At 45.0% G+C, this 13,810-nt stretch overlaps 1 long non-coding RNA gene across 1 annotated transcript in view; it reads left to right on the top strand.

The window, feature by feature from the left end:
• The first annotated feature begins 2,595 nt into the window (after positions 1-2,595).
• The window catches only part of LOC129146381 (uncharacterized), a 40,940-nt gene continuing 29,725 nt past the window's right edge, over positions 2,596-13,810 (top strand). The window contains exon 1 of the long non-coding RNA XR_008553029.1: positions 2,596-2,846. This is a non-coding gene — a long non-coding RNA (uncharacterized LOC129146381). The remainder of the gene's footprint in view (positions 2,847-13,810) is intronic.

The following is a 13,810-nucleotide window of genomic DNA, read 5'->3' as shown; positions in this document are numbered from 1 at the left end:
TTAGTAGATATTTGTCAGATTGCTTTGCAGAAAGCAGGCAACCACTTATAAATTTACCAGAAAGTGTGTGAGAGTATTCTTTACCAACTTCCCTGCCAGTGGAGAGATACTGTGTTCAAAGTGTGTTTCCTCACTGAGTGGGCTCTCCTTGCTACTTTCCTTCATTTTCCTGGTCACCAGTGGGGTTGAGCATCTTTTCATATACGTGCTGGCCATCTGTCTGTATTGCCCTTTCCTTTGCCACCTTTGCTTTGGGGTTGTATGTCCTTATGTTAACATGTGAGAGCATTATGTATATTATGAATAATCCATTGCCTTTATCTGCAGGTTAACTCCTTATTATGTATGTTACATGTATTTGCCCCCAGTATATATTTGTCTTTGGATTTAATTTATACTATATATATCATGCCTTATAGCTTAAATTTTTTGTTTTATTCTCTGCACATTTCATGTCTCCCTTTATCCCCCCTTTTTTTGCTTGATAAAAAACCTGTTACCTGTGTCATATTTATATTTTCCCAAACTTTCCAGTAAATTATTATTATAAATTTTATTTTTATATTAAAATCTTTACACCATATAGCTGCAGTTTGATATGTAGTGTAAGATGCTCTTCCAGTTTCCTCCCTTCCAGATGGAGAACCATTTGTGCCAGCATTATTTGTCTAATAAACAAACCTCTACCCACCAAACTGAAATACCAACTGTGCCATTTCTTAAATTCCCAAATAAATTAACATCCGTTTCTGGAATTCTGTTTTGTTTCATGAATTTATTTGTCTATCTTGATGCCAATATCATTTTATTTTGAGTGTAGTGTTAGAGTGGCATAGTGTGTCTTAGCTGGTAAGGCAAGTCTCTCCTTTCCCCTTCCACCCCCACTTAAAAGCTTTTTCTTTGCTATCTTTGGTCATTTATTTTTCCATGTGAACTTTAAGATAACTTTATTCAGCCCACATTCTCCCCAAATATAATGGGATTAAAATTGAGATAGAGACAGAGAGAGAGGAGAGAGAACTCATTAATTAGCAAATACTAGAAAGAAATTAAAGATTTACACATAAGACCAGGAAGCCATACAATAAGGAAGATAATGGGATATACTCTGTTCTCCCATAAAACAATCATTTCAAACCTATGTGTATATATAACATATGAGTGAACACCCCCCCCCCCAAAGATTCTAAAAAAGTAGGATAAATTCTGCTTGACCTTAGAGGTCTTTACAAAAGAGCCCTTAAGTAAGAAGACCAGCTCACAATAAGCTTTAGTTTGGGATTTGAAATTTTATGTTTTACTAGGAGCAAATTAAACATCTAATAAGATGTACAGGTAAATGTTTTAACAGCCAGCTTGTGGGGCAGGTAGATGTAGGAAACAGTTTTCATGTGCTGCTTTTGCCCATATCTATGTTGTAAATACTGTTGGTCTTTAAGCTACCAACCTGGTGCCATGGTAGGGTCTGTGAGGCTGGGACTGGAAGTTTCCACATTTTATTACCCAGGACAAGTTTGAGGAGGAAGCCTGGATTCCAGCAGCTGACATCATTAGAAGTGGGTATTACTGGATGTGGGATGAAAATAACATGAACGACTCGATGGACAAGTTTCACAGACGCATTCCTGTGGTTTGCTCGTTGTTTTTAACAATTTAGTCATGACATTAAGTTTCTAATTACAGGATTTTGTTTTTAGTTTTAAAAACTGTGGTCTCGATGTAGGGAATCTCGCTCCTGTACATTCTCTGCATTATGATGATGTCTTCTGAAAAAACCCAGTGTGGTTATAACCTGTATATTCTGACTCTTCAAAGAATTAAAATTTTAATGCTGGAAGGAAGGAAGAAGGTGATTTAAACTCCCTTCTTATTTCCTATGGTTCACGTGAGTACTAACCAGCTGAAGCCAGTTGCTTAGGGACCCACAGTGAGTTGCCACCAGACCTGAAACATCCAACACCAGCTTTGTGAATCTGTTGTCTTCTCTTTCATGATATTTACCAAATTTTGATAAACTTTAATTTATCTGGCCGCAGGGTCAGGTAAGCTATTATTTCATACTGGGAAAAACTACCAACAATCTGGTTAGGAAGATACTAGTGTAGAAACTTGGTTTTAAAGGTCTTTCAGTGAAGTTTGAAGAAAATAGGATTTAAATGGGATTATTCTAAGAAATAAAGTGATGGACTTTTACTTATTCCTCTCCTGGGCAGGCATAATGGCCTGTATTCTGTCTCTCAGGGAGCCCCTCACACCACTCAATTCTCCTATTTTATCAGGGGAGGGGTTGAGATGTTACCAGGGCCTTACAATTGCACTTCAGGAAAGAGTGGTGTTTTACAAAGCTTTGAAAAATGTGGCCTCTGCTTGCACTGAAGGCTGCTATATAGATGGGCGTTCCTGCCCTGGGGGCAGGTTGAAAAGACCAAGGTGAATAGGCAGGAAGTATGATGGGGGATCTGAAAAGATAAGAAATAGTAGGAGCAAGCCTGGAGGCATGTATTCTTCCAGACCACCGCCCCCACCCCCCACCTCCCCTACAAGCCAAGGGTCCAAACTTAACTGAAAAGCTTTGCAGATCACCAGTTGCCTGAATCTGCCTTGGGTCTGTCTGGAGAGTGAGAGGAGAGAGAGAGAGCAGAGGCTCCAGGCCTAGTATCTCACTGAGTTGTTGTTAGTATGGGCCAAAGGGTCAGAAAGAGCTGTTTATAGGATCCGCCATCATCTCCGCTGCTGTCTGCTCCAGCATTGGTTGCTGTTCACCCTGACCTTTGGATTGTTGCTGTGGGCTGCTGTTGCATCTTTTCACTGGCCGGTCTGTGAACCTCTCTGGCTGGGCTGCCAAGGTGAGTTGGATCCTGGCCCTAATTACCACTGCCAGGTCTCCTGGCAATTATTGGCGGGTGATATAGTCTTGGAGGTGTGGCTTTGGTTTGGGCCTTCTGGACACTGCAGGATAGCTGGCCACTTGTTAAATAAGCCCCATTACTGTTGTTCCCTGAGCTTGAGTGGTCTTGCAATTGTGTGTGTGGGTGAAGAACCCAAAGAGAGTGTCCCCTATTGGACCGTTTTCTTAGAGGGTTTAGTACCCGGAGAGCCCTGCATCAGAGGTACAGTTACAGAATTTGGCCAAGGTGGGTCAGAACGCCAGTAAGTGGCTGAGTCTGCACCCTGCGAGATGTGTACCCTTAAACAGCCTCTTTGGGGATATCACCAGCAGTAATTGGAGCTCCAATAACACCATGTGAGGGTACACAGAAACAACTGTGGGTTCAGGACATGTAATGGGGGACCCTATAAAAGGTGTCCTGAGGAGGCAGTTCCCAGACCCCGTCATTAGGATGCGGATCCCTCCCAACACCGCCTCCATTCTTCCCAGTGATACTGAGGTGGGAAAGGAGATGCATTGTTAACAATAAACAACAGCAATTTGTTTAGTCAAACCCCTTCTTGAAAAAAAAAAAGGCACTGGATACATTTAAAAGACTGTCTTCATTAACAAAGGCTAGGTGGTCTCACAGAAGTTGGAATCTTAAATTTTCCTTCTCTGTTTCTCCCCATCCTATTCCCACAGAGTGGAATGACAGGAATTGGAAAATACTTTCCTAAACCTGTTTCTTCTTCAGAAACAGGGAGTTAAGCAGCTGGCCAGCAGGGTCGCCTCCTGTGGGGATGGTTTGGAAGCCACACTTAACTCTAGGCTCAGAAGCGTGTCTTGGGCTTGTTTGCATATTTGTTTAGCTTGGATTTTAATTTTCCTTCACTAATAAGAGCAAGGGAGCATGCATCATCTATTTATCCATCTATCATCTACATATCATCCATCTATCCATCCTCCAGAATTAAGGATGGTAATTCTAGAGGATTAGTGGGAGACCCCTCTACTCCCCTCAGGACTTCTAACAGGTGCAAGATTTCATGACATTAAGAAAAACGGATCAAGCTTTGGGGCTGGTATGAAAAGGTGATTAAAATGTAAAGTGGAAGGAATAAACAAACACATGAGCAAGCAAGTAACTCTGATTTTGGGCTACTCTCTAGGGAAGAGGTATTTCCAGAAATTTCCAAGTGGCTCTGAGGGAACTTAGTGGGCATATCAGAGTGGACAGCTGTGGGAGGACATGCAGGGGGCTGTGGGGGGCAGTTCTAGGTGTTTCCAGGCCTGCCAGGGAGAAGGAAGTACCTGAGTTTCCAGGGGAAATGCAATCCTGTTTGGTTTGCACCTGACCCTCCAGCTGCTGACCACAGGACCAGGTGTCTTTGGAGTGTTCTTCGTGGTCTGATGAAAGGCTTATTCATGTTTTCCACTCCTTGATACTCCAGTGTGATTGGACAAACAGCATTAGCAGATGCAGCTAATAAAAATATAGGATCCCCGGCTTGACTTCAAATTCAGATTAAATAACAGGGTTTTTTTTTGTTTTCTGTTTTTTTTTTTAAAGTATAGATATATCCTATGCAATATTTAACACATACTAAGAATAAAATGACCCATTGTTTATCTGAAATGCAAGTGAAGCTGGGGCTCTGTATTTTATCTGGCAGTGTGTGTGGGAAAACACTGAAATTTGAACCAGGCCCAGAACACATTAGCCACGTTATTCTCCACAAGGCCTGTTTTTCTATGAGACGTCTTAATCAGACCTAAGTCATGGGGTCGTGGTGAAGATTAAATAACAGATGTGGAAGCAATAATTGCGGTGTCTAGAACATGGATGATGGTTAATAGGCTACTACTGGATGAACTGGAATTGGCTGCAAATTAGATAAGATGCTTGGATGGATCTCGGCTCTGTTCACCCTCAGGGTCTTATGGACCCTGTTGGGCCCAGCCCACGCCCAGGAGGCCCTGATGCAGCTGAGGCTACATGCTTGTCCATAGGTGACTCCTGGAAAGAAGATACCCCTGTCTTTGCTTCCCTTGACAAGTATTTATGGGTTATGCACAGGGCCAGGAGCGCATATAATAGCAACAGAGACAGCTCCTGTCTCCATGTTCTCAGAGTCTAGCAAAGGGAGAGGAGGCACAGATTAAAGAAATGAGTATATGATGACACCATGGAATGATTTTATTTTGAAAAATGACACCAAGGATGTTACTGTGTGACTGATGGGGGCAGGTATCAGGAAGGTGTATAACCTAGTTTGAGAACAGAAAGGAGTTAGCTCTGGAGGCAGGGAATAGTGCCAGAGACCAGGAACAGCCTATGAAAAGTAATGATGCCCAGCGGCATCTGAGCATGGAAGAGGCCTACTGCTGGAGCAGGCTCAGAGTGGGCAGTAGGAAGGCCAGGTGTGGGGCCAGGCTGAGGCAGCCAGTTTGCTCTGTTGAGGATTCCAGAAAACTACCTCACAGCAAGAAGGAGTCGCTGGAGGATTTTAATCCAGGCGCCATGACAACGGAGTTTACACTTGTTCTGGCTTTTTTTTTCTCAAAAACATACGTCCAGAGTTTCAAGTTGCCAACTGCTACGTTTTGCTTGGCAACCACCACTCTCATAAGTATCAGAAGCAAAGCTATTTAGGGTCGGTCATTATCACCATCTCCCTAGAGGAGTGGGAGGCAGATTAGCATGGTAGTTAAGCATCCAGGCTCAGAAGTCAGGCTCATCCTGGCTTGCATCTTTTTTGTTTGAAATAAATTTGCTCTGATTCACCATCGGTTCACCATACTCTGTAAGTTCTGTGAATGCATCTTCACACCTCGAGATGTGTATACACCTCACCCCACCACCAAGTCCTAGTGTGGTTCACACCATCACGCTCACCCCTTGGCCCCTTCCTGTGATAACCACCCTATTTTTCTTAGAACCTGAGAGTTATTTTTGTTGTGTTTTGTTAGTCTGTTCACTTTATTTATATTCCACATATGAATGAAACAATTGGCAATCGTCTTTCTGTTTTATTTTGCTAAGCATTTTCACATCAAGGTCTATCCGTGTTGTTGCAAAAGGCAAGATGTCATATTTCATAAGAGCTGAGTAGTAGTATACCAGTGAGTATTCCTACCATTTCTTTTTTTTTTTTTAAGTAACTAATTTTTAAAATTGTCTCACATTGTTGTTTGTTTTTGCATAATATTTGATTCCTCCCCTCAGGTGTAGTCCCCATAAATCTCCCACCACTGCAGCACCTGAACCATCACCATAGTCCCTTGTACTCTTCCCTCTCTGTTTTGACTCCTCTCCCTCCCTCTCCCCTGCTGTGTGCCTCAGATCTATAGTTGCCTATAAGTTTTCTCTCTCTCTTTCTCTCTCTCTCTCTCTTACCCTTTGTTCAGTTTCCCAGTATTCCTCCTATAAGTGAAAACATCCTATATTTTTCTTTTTCCTTCTGACTTATTTCACTGAGCATCATCCCTTCCAGCTCCATCCATGTTGCTGCAATTGGCAAGGGTATATCTCTTTTTGATTGCTGAGTAGTATTCCATTGTGTATATAGACCACATCTTCTGGATCCACTCATCTGTTTTGGGGGTATTTAGGTTGTTTGCATATCTTGGCTATTGTAATTAGTGCTGCAATAAACATAGGCGTGCAGGTTTCCTTTTGAATTAGTGATTTTTGTGTCCTTTGGGTAGATTCCTAGGAGTGGAATCACTGGATCATATGATAGATCCATTTTTAGTATTTTGGGGATCGTCCACACAGCTTTCCATAGTCTACCAAACTTCTTTATCCCATCACCCATTGATGGCCATTTGGGTTGATTTGATGTCTTGGCATTTGTTATTAATGCTGTTTACTGTTTGAACATAGGGGTACAGATATTTTGTGTGTATATTATATATATGTATATTATATACATATTACATAATATACATATATGTATATATTTTATATATATATGTATATATTATATATATATATATAAAACATGCTGTTTGAACATAGGGGTGCAGATATTTTTGTGCTTTCATATTCTTTGGGTAGAGACCTAGAAGTGGAATTGCTGGTTCCTTTGGCATTTCTATTTTTAATTTTTGAAGGAATCTTCATACTGTTTTCCATAGAGGCTGCACCAACTTAATATTAGCATCAGTGATGTACGAGGCTTCTTCTCCACCCTGATTATGGGCCATTCTCACAGGTGTGAGATAAGAGTTCCTTGTGGTTTTGATTTGCACTTACCTGGTTATACCTGGTGATGAATATTTTTTCCATGTGCTGTTTGGCCATTGGTATGTTGTCTTTGGAAAAGTGACTATTCAGATCTTCTGTTGGGCTTGCACCTTAACACATATTAAAAGTGAATGAGTGAAGTGAACATCCCTTCTGGGACGATTGAAGGGTTAAGAGAGACCATAGTGAGATTTCATGGGATCTGGCATTGATCTATTTCACAGTAAATTCCAGGCATGATTCATGTGCAAAGGAGAGTGCAGATTCATTTGTTGGTTTTTAATTCTTAAGACCACCAAATGTTACTTAGGTTCATGTGACCCTCACTCCTAATTATTTTACAAGTACTGTGACTGTCAGTTGGAGGGTTTCAAGAGCAATGCCAAAGACAATCAAAACTCCTTAGATAATTAAGAGCTAGATGCACTTGACCTGACATGAACCTAATTCCTAAAAGGGAATTCCTGAGATTAAACAAATGTGTATTTAATTACAAAACTGATCAGTTTTATCTTAAAAAACAACAGTGGGTAGATGAGGTATTCTTGATCACTCATGGACAATCTCAAACCTACCTTCCTCGTAGACCTCTTATAATCTGATTACTTAAATGCTGACTGTTGGCTTTCTAGTGTTTCAAACCATCTGGGGTTGTTTTGACTGCCCCTGGCTGGTCCTTTGAGGGGGACTCTCGAGGGAAATAGATCTCAGGGCTGAGTGGGGAGCTAGGATGCCTGCCTGACTCTCTTTGGATAAACAAGCAAACACAGTGAATACAGAACTGGGTCTCTCCAGTGCTTTCCATGTCACTTTTTGGGGATCAGTTGGGAAGAAGAACCAGACATGGAGGCTGGGGTATGAGAGGAGTGAGGTGCGCCCGAACTTGCATTCATGCAGAGGTGGTGGCCCAGCAGAGCAGAGTGCTTCCCAGGGCTGTCTTCCCCAGAAACATCCACCGATGCCAGGGAGCCCCTCCTGTTCTCCTCACTTGATAACCCCCACATTCGATCTGGGTGATCTTGAGGGGCTTCTGGCCATGTGTCTCACCCTAGCTGAGCCCAAGGATCACCTGAGGAAAATGCTGATGAGATTCTGGTGTCTTCTCCCAGAGAAGCTGCCTCAGTTGCAGGTATGATGATAGATGGGCACCTGCTTAAAAATGCCAAGGTGACTCTAGAGGGTATCCAGCATGAAGGAGAACAGGAGTGTAACAAGGGGAAATAAGAGAGAAAGCACTAAAAGCAGAAGGTGCTGGGTGAGCTCAGACACAGCACTTGTTTGGGGGGAGGCAGGAGCTGTCAACTTTGGCCCAAGGAGACTGGCATGTGGTCATTCTGGAAGATGGCGGGAAGTGTGTGCTGGAGCAGGGTGCCTGCTCCACTAAGTGGAGAACCATGGCTGCTAAGGGACCACTGCTCTCCCTGGGGATCACTGTCCTGGTGCAGTGACATTGATGGTTGGGTTAGTCAGGACACCAGTGAGGCACCTGCACCCCGAAGTTCAGGTGAGAGAGATAATGAACCTTCCCTGAGCAGGTGCCAGGAATGGAAAGCTGGAGAGCACTGGTGGAGTGGTGAGGAGATACAATTGACATCAATAGTCTGCATATCATGTGGGGGCTGAATAAGCCAGCAATTAAGAGATATCACAGCAGATACATTTGGAATGAGCAACTAATCGCTTGGGAGATTTAAAGGGAGGATGAGATCAAAAGAGGCATGGATGAACGTTACAGGTTCACCAACCACAGGGCTTCAAAGGATGGGAGATTGACCTGCAGCAGATGGTTAGAGCACTATGGTTATTAAGAAATGATCACATCCCCTTAAACTTGGGACTTAAAAGATTTTTCTCTCTTCATTCTAAGAAGTCTTATTTGGAGACTTTTTTTTGCCAAAGCCCATCGAGGGCTGTAGCTTAGACTCCCAAATCTAAATTGGTGGGAGAGCACTACACTCAGCCAATGATTCCTGTGGAATTTAAGAAACAGGTTGGGGAGGGCTGGGGCTGTTCTCTGATGCTGTTCTGCAAGACAGAATTCCCCCAGAGGGAAGGAAATGATTTCCCAGAGTATCTTTCTCAGAAATGCCCGGGAGAGCCCCTCTTCCAACTGGGGTATTATGCTGGTCTGGGCTTGTAAGAAGCTCAGGTGGAAATTCACAGAAGCAGAGGGGACGGTACGGTCTGTGGGTGTGGGAGGCCCTCACCCTCCATCTCAGCTGTTCTCTCCTCATGGGGCTCCCTTAGTCATCTGCCAGCATGAACTTGAAGAGGTGGGGGTAGGGTCAGTCTGGGGTTCTACTCTCCACTGGGCAACACCATCCACCCCAATGGCATTATTCCAGCCTGTCCCTGTTACTCTCCTTATTCACTCTGGCTGCGACCAGGCAGGGCAGTTCAAGCACATAGTCTCCTCTGCCCCTGGCTAGCTGGTTGACCTCTGGCAAGTTACACAGCTTCTGAGATTTTGCAGAGATTAAATGACTTATATATATACATATATATATGTATATATATATATATACACATACATATATGTATCTCATATGGGACCCTCAATGGGTTGTAACTTTTTTAGTATTGTTTATTTTTTTCTCCCATTGAAATTGTATTGACTTGCCATCCTTTTATAGAAAATATACAAGTTTGGGAGTGTAATTTCACACCTCAATATGTGCACATGCTCACCCTCCAGCAAAACTCCAGTGCCAATGCCCCATCAACTTAACCCTTCACTCTGCTTCTCCCTCCCTTGATCCCTGTCAATGGCCACCATATTTTTCATCATTGAGTTATTTTTATTGTTTTTTTAAAGATTTATTTATTTATATTTATACAATAGCTGGGGTACAGGCCAGAGGTGTGGGAGGGTGAGAGGATTCACCAGAGACAAAGTGGGGAGCAGGACAAGCAGACAGACTGAAGGCACTGCTGAGGGGAGCAGCGGGCGCAACAGGAGAGGTCTGCTGCGTCATGTGGGAATCTCCCTGGCTGGCCGGGAATCGAACCTGCACTGCAGAGGCTGCAGACAGCTTCACAGCACTGTGCTCAACCTGCTGCACCACCTGGGAGACCCCTGTAGTTAGCTTTCTTTGATTATGTATAGTACATAAATGAGTGATGCCACAAGTATCTATCTTCACTGAGTATCATCACCTCAAGGTCCATCCATATTATCTCCAAAAACACTATTTCATCTTTTTTGGTAGCTGAGTAATATTCCATTGAGTATCCCTGGTGGTGCAGTGGTTAAAGACAGTGCTATCAAGCTATTGCCAGCACTGCAGCATGAGTACGAGTCCCCGGTCGGCCAGGGAGGTGACACACATAGTGCAGCAGACCTCTCCTGTCTCACCCACTGCTCCCCTCAGTAGTGTATTTCAATGGATCTACCTGTCCTGCTCCCCACTCTGTCTCTGGTGAATTCTCTCACCTCTTTCCCCACATCTGGCCTACACCCTAGCTCTTGTATGCATAAATAAATACATCTTAAAAAATAAATTATTTATTCCATGATTTATTTAGTTGTCTGCTGATGGACACTTACGTTGTTTGCATGCCTTAGCAATTGTCAGTAATGCTGCTATGAACATAGGGGTGCAGATATATTCTATATTGGTGTTTTCATATTTTTCATATCAGTATCATGGGTAACATGGTATTTCCGTTTTTAGTTTTTTGAGAACCAAAATCCATTCCTTCCAATGGTGACTTTTATTACTATTTGGCACTTTCCCTTTTGGAACATTCTGGAACTTCCCCACTCAGCCTTATCAATTCTACTTACGTGTATTCCTCTGAAATAAATGCTTCCAATTCTTGCTTCCATCCTGATCAATACTGCGGGAAACTGCCCGGGATTCCTCCTTACAGGAGTGTAGGGTCAGGAAGGCACAGTGCAGGATCTCTATGATCCTATGCAGACAGGTAAAGGAGGAGTCCTGGAGTCCTCAGTGGCCTGTCAGGATTTTATTGAGCTTTTACCAGGTACACGGCAGTCAGGGATGCCCGGGGGCTGGGAGGCTGGCCGGCCTCCATTTCTTGGGAAATGGAGTGAGTTGTCACTCATTTTGGGTTCTGGGGCATTTTCTCGTCCTCTCGTTCTCTCTCTTCTGCTACTCATTCTCTCTTCTGGTTCTCTTTCTTCTTATTCTGTTTCTCCTCTTCTGATTCCTTCTCCTGATGCTGCCCTTAAAAGCCCAATCTCAGCCCAGGAGTACCCATGTACACATGCCCATGCCCCACTCTAGGTGCCTGCCATCAGGCACGCATGCAGGTACGCAGGGATCCACCATCAACACTAATGGCGGGAGGGCAGAAAAGCCTAATAATCACTTACCCTAAAAGGAGTTAATCAGCAATCATACATTTGAAAAGAATGACTTGATGGATACCTAATAGGAAGTCTGGGTAAAAAATAAGCCTTGTAGACCCTTGTAATGGCAGGATGGGCACAGTGCAGGTTCTCTATGACCTGAGCAGATGGGGTATGAGGAGGAGTCCTGGAGCCCTCGGTGGGTGGCTTTTCAGGCTTTTATTAGGATTCACCAGGCACATGGCAGGCGGGGATGCTGGGGGGCCAGGAAGCTGGCAGGCCTCCCAGCCCCCAGCAAGTTTTCACTCTGTCTGGGCTCTCCAGCGTTCTCTCGTGTTCTCTCTGCTTCTCTGCTCTTCTGTTTGTTCTTCTTCTCCTGGTTCTGCTTCTGCCTCTCTGCTCCTGCTGGCATCTCCGTGATGCCGTCCTTATAAGCCCAGTCTTAGCCTAGGTGAATCCCATCTACATATGCCCACACCCTACTCCAGGTGCCCGCCATCAGGCATGCATTCAGGACCCCAGGGTGCCCTCATCTATCCTAATGGTGGGAGGGCAGAAAAGCCTGATGCTTTTTACCTTACCCTACAACCCTGTCAGGAACGTTCTGTGTGCTGAGCCTGTGTGCGCACACGTGCGCACTGGCCTCACACCTGAGAGCCCACCTTTGGAGGACCTGGCAGAGGCTGAGACCCTCTCCAGGCTCACCCAGCCTGAGGAGAGCGCTCACGTCCTCAGGGAGAGCACTCAGGTCCTCAGAGTGGGCGAGACCCGTTCCTCCCTCACCTCCCAGCTGTCCTGTCAGGTCAGCGCAGTGGGCTCATGGAAGTGCGTGAGTGCAAGGATGAGATTCCAGGCTGCAGGATTCCTGGGAAATGGAGGCCAGTACAGATGAGCCTTCTGGGAAGGAGCCTCCCACAAGGTCATAGGCGGCTGGGGGTTCTGCATACTGGTGCTGCTGGCACCACACCCGCCAGGAGGCTGGATCAAAGTCTGAGGGAAGCTGCGCTCGGTTTATAAAAACACAGAGCTTATTTGGTTATAATTTTCCTCTGGAACCTGAGGCAAGAGGTATTGATCATAAAACAACCGAAACTTGATCTTGCTCCAAGTTTGGATGTTACGCAATTCTCAATGCTGGGTGGGTGGGCAAGCTTCCTCAGGAGGAGCAGGATTAATGTTGAGGTACACGGCCAGACCCGAGGAAGGACTTGGTGAGTTTAAGGTCAAGAGGGCTCGGCAGGACAGAGACTCTCTACTTGTTTCTCGGGGTGGAACCCACCGGAAAAATGCCCCCAGCACAGAGGTTCTCAATCCAACAGAGAACTTCTGTGGGGTGTGGGGGTGGAGCAGTCCTGCTTGCTTTATCTCCTTGGGATTGACTCCTCCCTTTGCATTTTCCAAGCTTCCTCCTGCCCCTTCCAACTGAGCAACTAAAGAGGGGTGAGGAGGTAGCAGGGTGAGACTTACCCCAGACTCCCCCAGGCTTCAAAGAGGCTAGATGGGAGAGAAAGGGTGGGGCATGGAACCTTCTTCACAGGAAATTCGGGAGAAAGGAGATTTAGGAGGGAGAATTGTTGAAATGAATACAATCTTGCTTGTAAAGCAATCTACAGAAGTATATTTCCAGGTGATGCCTTGGGGGTATATTTATGAAGCCAGGAGGCATTTTATCCTACCACGGCCTGCAACAAAAATCAGACTATTTTTTCTAAGTCAAAATCTATCTGACGGCAAGTCTCCACATAGCCAGGGTCACCAGAAATTCAATCTGTGCCTTTTTTTTGCCTCCACGGGCAGGTAAGATCTCAAGATTCTCATTTTGAAGGCCCAATTGGTATCAGCCAAATCTGGGCCTGTGTCTCCACCACCACATGCTAGCAGATAATGGGGAGCAGCCCTGGTCTTTAGGACACACTGGGTCGTGACTGTAGCCAAGGCAAAGCCAGTGATTCTGAAGTCTTCCGGTTGAGTTCATGCTTATTATCTGGACAGGGAGTCCCGTGCCCAGGCCACAGCCTCCTGTCTGAACTGGCATCCATGCCCTGTGACTCTTCCATTTTCCAGGGGGCTCCACAAGGGAGTTGCCCAAGTCCTTTCTCCTCATGGAATCTCAAGTCATCCTCTTCCCCAGTCTCAAGTCTTCCTCCCAAGCACTTGCTTCTCGGCTCCTCCTTTCAGGGAGGGGTCCCCTTGCCTTCTCCTCCTGTCTGCAGATTTGGGCCCGTGGGAAACAGAACTGTCTCTCTCAACACACAGCTGGGAGAACCACTGCAGAAGCAGGCCCTGAGGAGCTGAGGGTGGGGAGACTATCTCTATGTTCTCTGCTTTGGCCCCGCCGTCCCTTCTCTCTCTGTTCTGTTGCCCAGATGGCCGA

This window comes from Talpa occidentalis, unplaced genomic scaffold (assembly GCF_014898055.3).
Source record: "Talpa occidentalis isolate TD23 unplaced genomic scaffold, MPIMG_talOcc4v2.1 talOcc4.2, whole genome shotgun sequence".
Lineage (NCBI taxonomy): Eukaryota > Metazoa > Chordata > Mammalia > Eulipotyphla > Talpidae > Talpa > Talpa occidentalis.
Note: the sequence above shows the minus strand (reverse complement) of the source record. Positions and strands in the feature narration are given on the sequence as shown.